This window comes from Brassica napus, chromosome C3 (assembly GCF_020379485.1).
Source record: "Brassica napus cultivar Da-Ae chromosome C3, Da-Ae, whole genome shotgun sequence".
NCBI lineage: Eukaryota > Viridiplantae > Streptophyta > Magnoliopsida > Brassicales > Brassicaceae > Brassica > Brassica napus.
Genome location: NC_063446.1, coordinates 66,437,264 through 66,451,680, shown reverse-complemented (window position 1 = coordinate 66,451,680; position 14,417 = coordinate 66,437,264). Strand labels below are relative to the sequence as shown.

The window sequence follows — 14,417 nt, the reverse complement described above, 5'->3', positions numbered from 1 at the left end:
GACAGCAGAAACATCTAACTTCACATCATACTACTTTGCTCCAACTATTCGTACGAGAAAAAGAGTTCCTCGAAGATATGATGATGGAGGAGTACCGACATCATAAGCAGTTGATGGTGTTCCTGACATTTTCTGTCAAATTGGACGGTTTGGTGGTAAACTGAAAGAAGTATGGTGGTCATGTGAAAAAGGTAAGCATAGTGCCCACACTTATATTTTGCTCAACTGCAAGAATGCAGTAATCCGTTCCTTTGAGAGGTAAATATTCTTGTGAATGTTAATTATATGAAAATGTTAATTATATATGCTCTAATGCATTCATTTTATTTGCAGCATTATTGTATCTCAAGTTGAAGAAGCAATAATCGGAATATCCTCAACTGAGGTTGACGCACGGAAAGATAAGCACTTTGTCAAGTGGTTAAAATCACAAGTATATATATATCTCATTTTAATAGTGATGCTATAATAATTTTAACGGTGATGCTTTTTGTAGGTTGAGTATGACGATCCATATTACTTCGTATAGTTTCACGATTTGGTCCAGGTCCAGTAGCAAAGGTCACCACATCACCTATGTATTTCACAAGAGGTTTTATCTTTCACACATACGAGTATGGGAGACATCGGACAAAAAGTAACTACGGAATATGTGTGAAAGGCGAAACAGACTTTTACGGGATCTTGCAAAAGATTATTAAAATCAAATTTTCGGGGTTATTGAAGCTAAAATGAGTCCTCTTCAAATGTGAATGGTTCGACCCCGTTGTGAACCGAGGTGTTCGGGTTAACAAATTTGGTGTTGTGTATGTTAATTATGGGAGAAGATACAACAAGTTCGAGCCTTTCATCCTAGCTTCTCAAGCCGAGCAAGTTAGCTTCCTTCCATACCCTCGCCTTCGCAGTTCTGGGATAAATTGGTTAGCTGTTATAAAAATTATACCTCGTGGACGAATTGTTGTTGGAGAAGAACCACATTTGCAAGAAGAAGACACTATCAATGAAGTTGATGTACCTGATCAACAACTTAATGAAATTCTTCTGATCGACCCGGAAAACCAAAAATATGAAGTTCTTCCCGAAGATGTAACAGATGAAGCACGTGAAGACGAGTTTGATGGAAGCGACGATGATCATTGTACTGATCTTGATGAGAATGAAAACGATTCAGAATGATGTAATCTATGTAACAAATGTTATTTTTCTTATTTCATTTTCTCATTTTAATGTAGGAGTATCAAATAGTTTTTTTAATCATTTTATCATTTAAATCTATGTGTAACATATGTTTTTTTATATAATATGTTTTTTTTTGGTTTAAAAATTATTAATTTGGAGTTTAGGGTTTAAATTGGATAAAGAGGAAGAAGATGTAAAGAAGATGATGATATTATAAGATAAGTAACTTTGGGGTTTAGGTTTTCAGGTTTCGGGGTTTAGGGTTAAGACTCGTAAAGTCGTCATAAACAAAAACACGGACCTGGTAAATTCATCGTAACTCGGTCCACGTAAATTCGTTGTAACCTTGTCCACATAAATTCGTCGTACATTTTCCACTTAAATTCGTCGTAACTTTAAAAACACGGGCATGGTAAATTCGTCGTAAATGAAAAAAGCTGGCCTGGTAATTTCATCGTAAATGAAAAAACGCGGGCCTGGTAACTTCATCGTAACTTTACGATGACTTTACGAGGAATGCCTTTTCTAATATATAGGCGACGCCTCAGAACGAGCTTTGCTCATTAATTCCTCCCAAATCCCTCTCCACTCCTCTAGGGTTACCTCTCCCTGTCTCTAATTTTTTTAAACAAAATTTGTTTAGTTTTAGGTGGTTAGTATAGGTAATATGTTTTATATGGTTAGTATTTGTAATTAGTTTAAGTGGTTAGTATAGGTAATTAGTTTAAGTGATTAGTTAGGTATCAGAATAATATTTCTAAATTATGTCGTTATTGATAAAAGTAAGTGTAATTTTTTTAAAAAATTTAGATGGGTAGAAAGCCAGTAGCACCTACTTACTCTTATATGTTTATGATGGTGTCGGGACATCTTCTTCCGGTCCATCATCTTCCGAGGCAGTTCCGGACTCTCAGACATCCCAAAGAGTTTCTTGGAGTCCTCCTCCTGCATATCATATGCCTCCACCTCATAGGCCTCCACCTCCTCCTCCTCCAGCCGCTGCACCTCAGCCTGTCCCAGCAGTTGCAGTTCATCCAGATTTTCGTGTGCCTCAATCCGCCCCATACGCGAGATATACAGTGGAGGATTTGCTCGCCCAGACTGGACGAGAGGGCTTGGATGTTTTGGATCCCGATAGATCGTCGGGAACTTATTGGTAACTTATTATTTTTTTAGTACATTAAATTTCAATTAGTTTTTTTTTAACAATTAGGTTCTCTTTTCAGATTTGGGGCAAACAACCGTGTTGGCCGGAGCGTGTCGGAGACGATCAAGGGCTACTACGACGGAGCCTATCCGAATTGGAGCAAGACTCCAGACCACGTTAAGACGACTTGGTTTAAATATTTTGCGGTAATAAATATTTTTTTAAACATCTAATTAAATATTTATATCTAATTAATTATTTATTTTAATTTTTTCAATTTTGGTTGTTTTAGCAAAGGTGGCACTGGTCCTTGGGAATCATCGAGAGGGTGAAGAGGGAATTTGTTGCAAAGACAAAGACCCACCTTTGCAACACTGTCTCCGATTGGAAGGGGAAGTGGGAGATCTACGGTTATGACAGAAAGCCCACCGAGCTCACGAAGGATGTATGTGATGATCTCATCGCCTTTTGGAATCTACCCTCTTCGATCCGTAAGGCCAACTCGTGCTCCGCTTCCCGAAGAACGAAGGACAAAGATGGTCATTTGCCCATGGTTCACAGAATCAGAAAAAAACTAAGATGACGCAAACCACATCAGACGGGATTTTTGTGGATCCGACATCCGAGAAACTCTTCAACGCAGTGGCTTCTCGGGTTGAAGGGCGGGAGACGCAATTAACTCAGCAGTCTCCCGATGGATTACCCGTCAAACTGACCACCGAAGAGGTCGACAGGATCTTCGAAGAGGTAAAATTTTATAAATTTATTTAAATAAATTAAACTATTTAATAAATTTTAACTATATTAATATGTTCTTATAGGTGGCTCCTAGAAAGAAGGGACGGACAGTGGGCATAGGTTCTGTTAACGAAGTTGCTATGGCAACTTCGTCATGCGCTTCGAGATGGGATGAAGAGAACTCCCAAATGAGAGCTCGGATGGATAGCCAGCAGGATCATTTAGACTCTCTTGAAGATCTGTTGGACGTGATGGCGATGGGAAACCTGACTATGCAGAGAGCATTAAATGAGAGACGAGCAGCTCTCGGGATGCCAATACGGAATCCTGAAGATGCCGATCCAGACCGTTCTCAACCGAGCACCGCCACCGACTACTTCGATAATATGTAGGAGCTTTTTTATTTGTTTCGTTTTGTATTATGATTTTAAATATTATGTTATGATTTTTAAAGTTTTTAAAAATATGTTCTGATTTTCATATTTCATTTTATATTTAAAATTTCGAATATTAAATAATATTTTTTATTTTTGATTAATATTAAATGGTAAGAAACGATGTAAATTCGTTGTACAGTTTACATGGAATTTACAACGAAATCCTAGTAACATCGTCATAAGGTTTACGTGGAGCTTACATGGGCATCATTGTAAAATCATCGTAAATGTTATATGGAGTTTACATCGAAATAATACGAGTACTTTACAACGAAATGTTACGTCTAGTTTACGACGAAATGTTACGTCTTGTTTACGACGAAATGTTTCCTTCCGTTTTACGAGGAAAGCTTTCCTCGTAAACGTTACCACGTGTTTACGACGAAACCTCTGTTACGACGGACGTTTAACAACGAAACGGTTTTCGATGTTAATTCGTCGTAACACCCCCTTTACGACGAATTAACAAGGAATATTGCCCTCGTGAAAAATATGTTTTCTTGTAGTGGCAGTATACAAGGCAATGTAGGATACAATTCAAGAGTTGATTTGGTTGAAGAATTTATTGACTATATTTGGCGTCTGCTTTGACAAATCAATTACGGTTCATTATGATAACATTTCAACAATTCATATGGAAACTAATCTCATTTTCCATGAAAGGACAAAGAATGTTGGAATTAATTATCATTTCATCTATAAGATCGTAAGAGATTTTGTTACAACAAAACATGTTTCGAGAAAATACAACTTTTTGATATTTTGACAAAGGCACTAGGTAAGAATGCGTTTAGAGCATTTCTTATCAAGATAGGAGTTTGAAACCTACACTCTTTAACTTGAGAGAGGGTATTCGAAATATGTACATATTTTATGGTTGGATATGATCGTATATTTTGTGTATCTACATTTTAGGATATAAATCTTTATATAAATATAAGGTCTTGAACCTAAGAAAATCTAGACTTTCCAAATTTTACTAGTTAATTAATGGTACTTAATAAGAAAATCTAGACTTTCCAAAATTCTCGTACTTATCCACAAAATATAAATCAACAATACATGTATATATAAATGTATAACTGATTGATATGTTAAAAGAAGAAGAGAAGAAAACATAGAAAGACTGAAAATTTTGGTGAACGAAGAAAAATAAGAAAATGGATACAGGTTTCGTCCTAACCATCGTCTTGTCATATTTCTTGACATTTTGCAGAATATTTCAGGTTTCATCCTAACCATCGTTTTAGGACCAAGACATTTATCGGTATGGGAAAGCTTTGTTGGAGGCTTGGTTGAGAGAGAGGTCAGATTCGTTATCTTCTTCAGAGAGTGGTTGCAGCCAGTGACAGTCATTAGCTAATGAATTTGCAGCCATGAACCTAAAAGGCAACAACAAGAATACAAGGAAACCGTCGTCGCCTAAGAAGTCATCTCAATCGAATGTTGATGAGTCAAGGCAGCTTGAGTGCAACCTCAAGCATGGACACAAAATCGGTTCATTCATAGCTGCGGCTGAAAAGTGTGTATGCTGCCAAACTTGATTGGGGCTTCGCCGGTCTGTTATGGTGTGCCAACTGGTATCACAAGGAAAATATGAATTGAAACTCTTCTTCCATCTTCTTTATCTTGTTAGATTTGGTTAGACTTGACAATTTTGAGGAATATTTACGAGATCATAGAGATATATAATATATTCATCTATATATATATATATATATATATTAAGAGTTGATTACACATAAGAACACTTTTTGTCTTTTCTTTACATTGAGAGTCACTTCCCACATGTAAGGCACTTTCTGGTGGGATCTATGCGTATTTTTGACAAATTTGCCTTTGTGGAAAATGATGAGTTGTGGACGACGAATTGTGGATCACATCGTCTTTTAAAAATCTCATATATTAAATTGTAAAGATCCATCACATGGTTTATCAACCTCTTAAAATATCATGTTACATATTTGAAATAATTTACATTACAACCTAGCAAGCATCAAATAGCTCGGATTGCTTGTTGAAATTAATAATTCATTTCTTGTAGTAAAGAAGCCATGTGAATGTGATTGCTTTTTACTGATACCTGAACAGATATCCATATCACACACTTTTATACATCTCATGATTAACATTCATCCATCAAACTGCATGTTTCCCTTAAAGACAGCTAGCCATGTCCATTTTTTCACAATGAAACATTGGGTGCTAGAAGAGATACCACAACTAAAAAGGACGCGGTATCATATTTGCATTGGCTGCTGCTTTTTCTTTTCTTATTTTTCCTCATATCCAGTTTGATGATATTAAAGCATCCTCCCCAAATTTAAGTGCACGAAATCAACATAAGTAATTCATATTGGTTCTTTACTGATTTCAAGTCTTGAGAAGGATTGATATGCAGTTACAACAAAGTCGACTTAGTCATGTCTCAGCTTCTCAAAGTTTCAGTGGTTGCTATTCAAGAAGAATTGAGCGGCGATATTGGGAGATTTGGTTAGACTTGACAATTTTGAGGAATATTTACGAGATCATAGAGATATATAATATATTCATCTTTTATATATATATATATATATTAAGAGTTGATTACACATAAGAACACTTTTTGTATTTTCTTTACATTGAGAGTCACTTCCCACATGTGAGGCACTTTCTGGTGGGACCTAGGTGTATTTTTGACAAATTTGCCCTTGTGTAAAATGACGAGTTGTGGACGACGAATTGTGGATGACAAGTTGCTATTCAAGAAGAATTGAGCGGCGATATTGAGAGATTTGGTTAGACTTGACAATTTTAAGGAATATTTACGAGATCATAGATATATATAATATATTCATCATTTATATATATATATTAAGAGTTGATTACACATAAGAACACTTTTTGTATTTTCTTTACATTGAGAGTCACTTCCCACATGTGAGGCACTTTCTGGTGGGACCTAGGTGTATTTTTGACAAATTTTCCCTTGTGGAAAATGACGAGTTGTGGACGACGAATTATGGATGAAAAGTTGTGACGAATTGTGAATGACAAGTTGTGACGAATTGTGGATGATTAGTAACTTCTGGACATATAAATCAAAGAAAAGCAAAGAATATGTATGGTGGTTTACTTCTACTATTACAAATTTGAAATCTTAAAGAAATTTGACATGTACGCAATATATGTAGATGGATAGGAAAATTAAAAAAATGAAAAATGTGGGTTAGTGAAAATGTGAACAAAGAAATGCGGGTCATTGAAAAAGTGGACCCATAAATGTGGATGATATAAATATAGATACAAGTTCATGTGGACATTATTTTTCTATAATGTGAACAAAATTTCGTTGATGATTTTTCATCTGCTAATCACCAATATTTTTCAACTTAAAATATAATAATTTATGTATAAGAGATGTGAGATCACATCTTCTTGATGATTTTGAACAGACAACGACGAAGCTTGAAATCCCAAGCTCGGCACAATGAAGAAGGAGAAGCACGGCGGATTGGAGTGGTGAGCACGAGTTTCAGAGGACCGCCGTCGTCACCACCACAATCGAGTTCTGGTTCCAACTCTCTAACGGTTTTATCTTTCTATTTGATGTACACCGATCTGCTGGAGACTTCCCCGATGACCACATCCAATCCAACACAACTAGCTCTTGATCTCCGATAAGACAACTGTGACCGAGCTCCAATGGATAAGACAACTTTAATCGAGTTGTCTTATCGAAGATCGAGAGCTAGTTGCGTTTGATTGGATGTGGTCACGTGGAAAGTCTCCAGCAAATCGGTGTACAACAGTTCAAAATATGAGATCTTTATTGAGTTAGAACCGGAACTCGATGGGTGACAGTGGGAAGTAACGGTGGAAACATGGTATGGTAGGTTCCTCCTTTCGGAAGACTATAGCAAAGAAATAAGCTTTTAAACGTGTCAACCAACGACCTCCGTTTTAAGATGTTCATGTCCACATCTAATCTATAATTCTATTATCCAAGTTTTGGTGTCCACGTCCACATTTAATTTTGTTTGCACATTAATATATATATACTATATATATGAAAATGGATCTTAAAAGATAGAGAATTTTATATATAATTTATTATGATAATTATTTTTGTTTAATATATTTTAGAATTTGAGATAAAAGTAAATGAAAACATAAGGTGTGATAAGAAAAACAATAAAGTGAAATAAAAAGAGGAGAGAGATTTGTGTGATGGAAAGAAAGTGAAATGTTCTATTTTCTTTAGTTTAAGGTCATAAGAATCATTTCTACAAGGGAAAGTGTGTCTCAAGTGGTAAGTGTGTTGTAGTGTAATTGATACGTGAGAAAGTGTCTCTAGAGATAAAAATCTCATATATTAAATTGTAAAGATCCATCACATGGTTTATCAACCTCTTAAAATCTCATGTTACATATTTGAAGTAATCTACATTACAACCTAGCAAGCATTAAAAAGCTTTGATTGCTTGTTGAAATTAATAATTCATTTCTTGTAGTGAAGAAGTCATGTGAATGTGATTGCTTTTTACTGATACCTGAACAGATGTCCATATCACACACTTTTATACATCTCATGATTAACATTCAACCATCAAACTGCATGTTTCCCTTAAAGACAGCTAGCCATGTCCATTTTTTCACAATGAAACATTGGGTGCTAGAAGAGATACCACAACTAAAAAGGACGTGGTATCATATTTGCATTGGCTGCTGTTTTTTCTTTTCTTATTTTTCCTCATATCCAGTTTGATGATATTAAAGCATCCTCCCCAAATTTAAGTGCATGAAATCAACATAAGTAATTCATATTGGTTCTTTACTGATTTCAAGTCTTGAGAAGGATTGATATGCAGTTTACAACAAAGTCGACTTAGTCATGTCTCAGCTTCTCAAAGTTTCAGTGGTTGCTATTGAAGAAGAATTGAGCGGCGATATTGGGAGAGAGATTATAAAAGCTATCAAAGAGAGGAGTAAGATGCGGTTTGGATCACGGAGAAAGGTACAGTGAGCTATGAATTGAGGAAACCATGTTGTGGTTTGAGCGATGCCCTAATCAGATTAAGGGGACTGCCATACACAACATTAGACCATTATATTATGCATTATATAATTTGACTGCTTATGCTTACTATACGCTAGATAAAATTTTGACTATGGAATTTTATTGACCAAACAATATTTATTAGAATTTAACCCGCACAACCGTGGAAGTTTTCTTTTTCATTTTTCAATTGATTAAATTTAAGAATAACTATTAGTTCAAAAAATGTATTTAAAAATAGCTATGTTTTTAATTTTTATATTGTATTATTTGCTTATATTGATAGTATAACTTAAAGCAAAAATTTTAGCACTGTATCTCATTTGTCATTTGGTAATTTTTTTGTTTTTATTTATCATTCTTCATTATTTAATTATACTATTTTATTTTATGTTAGAAAGATAAATGAATATTCATTCTAACAAATTTTTTTCTAGCAGATGGATTATTTTGTCTAGCAGATGAATTATTTTCATCGGGATAAGATATCGTTCTTTTGCTTTATATCGTTTTATTGTTACTAATTGCATTTCATTAATAAGTTAAACCAATAGAATTATCTTCATCGGGAAAATTATAAAATGGTGAAACATACAGATTTTTTGGGTTTTGTTTTGTTATATATGACTTAGTTTTAGTTAATTATGGGCCCTTTATCATAATTTTATCAAATATTTTATAGTTTAACAATTTGAAATGGACCCTTAAAATTAATAAAACGACACATAAATATTTCTGGACCCATGGACCCAGGGCAACAGCCCTGTTGTTGTGGTCAAGAGCCGGGCTCTGGTTGCTCTTGGTCCTGTTCAATTCGGATTCACTGTAAGAAAAATATCCAAACTTTTTGACTTTTTTGTTTCAGAGGTTTGACCTTTTGATGGGAAACTCTGTTTTGTTCAATCTGGTTATTCTTCTCCAACTCAAGCTGCAATCACCAAAGATCTTGGTTTAACTGTATCTGAGGTAACAGACCTATCTCTATCTAGTGTTGTCTGGTTTCTATAATGGGCTTGTTTGATAATCTCTTGACTTTGTTCTCTTGCTCTCCATGTATTAGTACTCTGTGTTTGGTTCTCTGTCCAATGTGGGTGCTATGGTTGGTGCAATTGCTAGTGGTCAGATCGCTGAATACATTGGAAGAAAAGGGGTAATATTCTTTTGCTGATTCTTGATTATTAGTAATAAATTCTTCTTTCTTGTTTTTTTCTTGAAGTCTTTTGGTGAATAGTCTCTGATGATTCTGCAATCCCCAATATCATTGGATGGATATGCATGTCATTTGCGAAAGTGAGCATCTGTTGTCATCCAATTTCTTCATTCAGCTTCTGAACATGTTGGTTGGTTGACTCCATATCTGGTTTTGTAGGATACTTCTTTTCTGTACAGGGGACGGCTTTTATAAGGCTTTGGTGTTGGTATCATCTCTTACACGGTAACCACTGAACTCATCTAGTTTGTTCTTGCTTATGAATAGAACACGTTTGGTGTACTTATGCAACTCTTTCTCAAATGGTCTTAGGTGCTGGTATATATCGCTGAGATAGCTCCACAAAACATGAGAGGAGGATTGGGTTCAGTTAACCAGTTTTAAAGTCTCACCAACTAATTCATCTTTTGTGTTTTGATGAACCTCCAACTCTTCTATGCTAACTATCTAATATTTTTCTGTAGCTGTCCGTAACAATTGGAATAATACTGGTTTACTTGCTTGGCCTCTTTGTTCCATGGATAATTCTAGCAGTTTTTGGTAAAAGCCTGAGACCAATTGTTCTTATTTGTATGCTTTAAGCACTGTCTTGATTGTATTCCTTTTTCATCCCTGAATCCCCTCGCTGGCTGGTACGGCTTACAATCTCAGTGCATCTTATGGTTAATATACTCTTATGGTACATTTTTGCGTTTAATGTAGGCAAAAATGAGTATGACACATGATTTTGAGACTTCATAAAAGTTTTTAGGGGATTTGAGACGGATATTACCGTTGAGGTTAATGAGATAAAGCTAATATTACCACTGAAAATGTTCTTGGTTTCAAAAAATTAGCAAGAAGAAGGATGTTTAAACACTTTTATTCAAATGTGCAGAGATCTGTAGCATCATCTACAAAGAGATCATCTACAGTTCGGTTTGTAGATCTCAAGCGTAGGAGATACTATTTCCGTCTTAGGGTGCATAGATCTTCCCTTTAATTAATACTTTTTATACCATAGGAAGCATTTATCTTAAACTCCAGTTTTATTTTGTTGTGTGTGCAAAATTGGTTGGTATAGGGTTGCATGTACTTCAACAACTCGGTGGAATCAATGGTGTCCTGTTTTATTCTAGTACAATCTTTGAATCTGCAGGTAGGACCTTGCCTTAAGAACATGTGATGTTTCTTGTTTCATATGGTTACATAATTTCATATATGTTTTGATGTTTTTAATTATAGGAGTTACAGCGAGTAGTGGCGACTGCAATATCAGCATGGTTGGTGGACAAAGCAGGTCGTAGGCTTCTACTTATCGTATCAGTTCATTAGTTTCATCTCTTTAAGGAATTTTCTTTTAAAACTAATAAAGCAAATGGAAATGTTTTCTAAATCTCTTCGGTTGGGATGACGATCAGCCTTAACTTCCCTGAACACCATTGTTTTATCTTCTCCACCAATCCTGAGGTTTGACTTTTTGAGTTTTACATCTCTCTGTTTTAGGGATTTGTGTCTCCTGATTCAGACATGCACAATATGCTGAGCAACTCATTAAACAACCTTTTGATTACTTTATTGTTGTTGTGATAAAACAGATCTTCTCTGTGAACATAAAGGTTTTAGTTGGAAGCATAGCAACTTTAGCTAATTGGTTCTTCTCTTTGTTGATCACCATGACTGCAAACTTGCTCTTAGCCTGGTGCATTCACAGTGGTGTTTGTGGCTCTATGGTTTCTGAAACCAAAGGGAAAAAGCTTGAAGAACTTCAAGCCTTATTCAGATGAGAAGACTTCAAACAAATTCATTCTTTGTATTTATCTCTCTTTTCAGGTCTGTTTTGGCCAAGAACAAGAAGAAACAAAGATATGTGAAAATTTTCCAGTTGTTAGACTGAGAAGTTACTAAAGATTTGTTTGTTTGTTGTGTATCAATAATCTTTTGTTACAATGTATATGACCTCACATTTTTTTTGTAATTTGATGAAGTTGTTGTCATAGACTAAAGATTATGCCAACACCGTGACAAAAACTAACATTGACAGAAATGAACAGTGATGGTCTAGAATTTTTAACTTTACAGTTGATTTGTCGATGCAATCTTCCTCCATAAAAAATCTCAAAAGCTATAAGGATTAAAATTTCAAGTTGTTAAATAGTTTCTTAGAAAATCTATCGACAAAAGAAAAAAGACGGAAAGAAAATCAAATATTTGAAATAGTGGGCCTTACTGGGCCTAATCTAAAATTCTGTTAAGCCTGCATTTGAAACTCATTTAATTTTCAGGATAGGCAAAACCTAGGGGGAGAAAATTAAATCAGTGTGATTAAAATCGTGACACGTGGGAAAAGAATCACCTTCCGATTAAAAATGTATCCGTTGCGATGCATAAATAAAGTGATTACCCAGGGGAAATGTTTCCACGGTTCTTGACTTCTTAGGGTTTTTTGTGCCGATTCTTTGTGCCGATTGCTTATATATTCTTTGTACAAGTGGAGAATTACAGATCACTTTAGCCTCTCTCTGTTTTTGTTTTCTCTTTGTTTACAGAGTATGTGGGTGTGGAGAAACCATTATTGACAGATTCTGTGAATCTTTGAGTTGAATGGCCGAGGAAGTAGCATCATAAAACAGGTAAGTTCTTTTACTGCGTTAGTCATTATGTTTTTGGTTTTATCAAACCTAAGAGATTAGGTAGACACTCTTATAGTATATCAAACTCCAAAAAAGATCATAGGCAGACACTAATCTAATAGTGTTCTGCCAGATTCTTATTTGGGGACATTGTCCCGAGTCCATGTTGTGTGAAGTTTAGTCCCAGAGGAAAATTAAAACATCTCCCTAGATACTATTGGTTGGTAGGGCATGTCTATGCAAGAGATGTTTGGGAATTAAAAGTAAAACATACTCTAGTAACCCACGGTTTGTAAAAAAGGTCTGTAGACAAAGACCATTTAGTACCAACAGCTTTTAAAAGAAGTCTTTAGACAGAGGCTTAAATAGAAGTCTTCACCCAAGGCTTGCAAGAAAGTCTTTTGACAAAGACTCTGATTGAATATGTTTTCATCACATTTGTACCCACGGCTTGTCTAAAAAATATTTTTTGACAAAGTTTGTGATGAAAATGTATTCATCACATTAGTACCCACAGTTTAGAAAAGACCAACGGCTTTACAAAAAAAAGTTATAGACAAATGCTACGAGATCGTCCCAATGGCTCTAAAAAACTATTGGTTGGTAGTGCATGCCTAAGCAAGAGATGTTTGGGGATGGTAAAGTAAAATATTCTTTAGTGCCCACGGCCTTACAAAAAACAACCATCGGCTTAAAAATAGTCTTTAGATAGAAAATGACTAATGTCTAAGGCTATGAGAACGTTGGAAAGATTATTAACACAAAGGTTATGAATTGGTTTTGAACTTGTTGAATGGAAATAACGATCACAAGTCATGACAACTAATTGTCCCCCCGTTGCGTGAAATAACGATCACAAGAAATCTTTCTACCAAGGGGTTCTAGACAATATTTGTATGTACGGTTTGAGAGAAGTTTTCAGCCAAAGACTCTAAATCTAAACCACATCCATTGCTTACACACAGCTCTATGAAGCAAAAGATGTTTGGGGATGCAAAGTCTGACAAAATGTTAGTACACACGTCTTAATTAAAAACAAGTCTTTAGACAGAGACTGTGATTGAAAACGTATTCAATGCGTTAGTACCCTTGGATTGCAAGGAAGTCTTGAGACAAAGACTGAGAATTTTCAAATTAGTACCCACAGCTTACACAAGGTCTATAGACAAAGTCTGTGATTGAAAACGTTTTCATCACATTAGTACTCACGCCGTGCAAAAAAGGTCTTTAGACAGATACTGTGATTGAATAAGTTTTCATCACATTTATTTATACCCACGGCTTATGAAAAGTATTATGACAAAGGCTGGTAACTGGGAACGGATGCGTTAACACAAAGGCTTGCCAGAAAAGGTCTTTAGACAAACTGTGAATGAAAACTTCTTTATCATATTTGTACCCAAGGCTTTGTGAGTGAACATATCTTCATTACGTTAGTACCCACGGCTTGGAAGAAAGTCTTTAGACAAAGACTGTGACTGAAAACGCCCTCATCGCATTTTGAACACACGGCTTGCAAAAAAGTCTTTTAACAAAGACTTTGATTGAAAATGTATTCATCACATTAGTAGCTACGGTGATATCACTCAAATTACCCTAAAGAGTGAATTACACTCTCAAATAAGAGGTTCAGATGTAGTACCTAGGGATCGAATCCACAGAGACTCTAGGATTACACAGTAGATTTATAGTCTTCGAAATAAAGCTAGACAAATAGGTTTTAAGCAGTAAATGAAGTGGTGAACAAGGTAGTTGTTCGATTGGTTTGATTTGAGGTTGTTAACAGTTGGGGAAATAGCTAGATTCAGGTATTATCTCAGGTATGATAAGTAAGCAACTTATTTGGGTTATTAGGGGGTTATAGATATAAATTGTTCTCGAACTCAAACTTGGGTAAAATCAATTGGATTTTCTATATCTAGATCTCGGATTTCAACTTTCGTACATCAATCACGAGAAAGTGTCGATCGATGATTCTTAAAGAATATCGATCAATACACCTTTCAAAATATCGATCGACATAACGATTGTCGCGTCGATCGATGCTTCTCCTAGA

At 35.3% G+C, this 14,417-nt stretch overlaps 1 pseudogene; it reads left to right on the top strand.

Moving 5' to 3' along the window:
* Nucleotides 1-4,877: 4,877 nt before the first annotated feature.
* LOC106404242 lies at nt 4,878-11,725 on the top strand (annotated as a pseudogene).
* The last annotated feature ends 2,692 nt before the right edge of the window (nt 11,726-14,417 follow it).